The sequence below is a fragment of the Equus quagga genome, chromosome 4 (assembly GCF_021613505.1).
Source record: "Equus quagga isolate Etosha38 chromosome 4, UCLA_HA_Equagga_1.0, whole genome shotgun sequence".
Lineage (NCBI taxonomy): Eukaryota > Metazoa > Chordata > Mammalia > Perissodactyla > Equidae > Equus > Equus quagga.
The window spans coordinates 138,221,672-138,222,212 of record NC_060270.1 but is presented as its reverse complement, the minus strand read 5'-3'; positions in this window follow the sequence as shown (position 1 = coordinate 138,222,212).

Here is a 541-nt window from a genome sequence, read left to right as displayed (position 1 = left end):
CTTCTCCTATAGATACCCTTTCAGCATCCCACTTCAGATCTCCACACAGACAAGAGGAGACAACTGTGCAAACCTGAACACATGGAACAGAAAAGCCCCCTTGGTGATTTGACTGTAATGAGCCGCTAAACAAAGAACCCTTCGTAGTATTCAAATAATGTCGACATCAAGTGGCCTTGCTTCCTGACACATTCTCTGTTGGTGTGGGAGGACTACTTCACGCTTTTGAAATCACACCGTGAAGACCACAGCAAACTCCCACCCCAGGGAGTGAGGAAAGCAAGCTGGTTTGCCTCGCGGGGCTTTGAAGGGATTCCATCGGTCAAAATGACTAAACACGACCAGAAATCATCAAAAACAATGTCTACATCTTTCTAAAGTAAAAGTAAAACAGCATTAAATAGGAACTAAGTGGCTCATTTCATGAATGAGAGACAGTGTTTTAACGGCTTTAAAACGTTTCCATCTCCCGCCCCCTCCCCCACTCTAACCTATCCCTGCCCTAAACCCCCATTGAACCCAATAGAATGATTTTCTGACC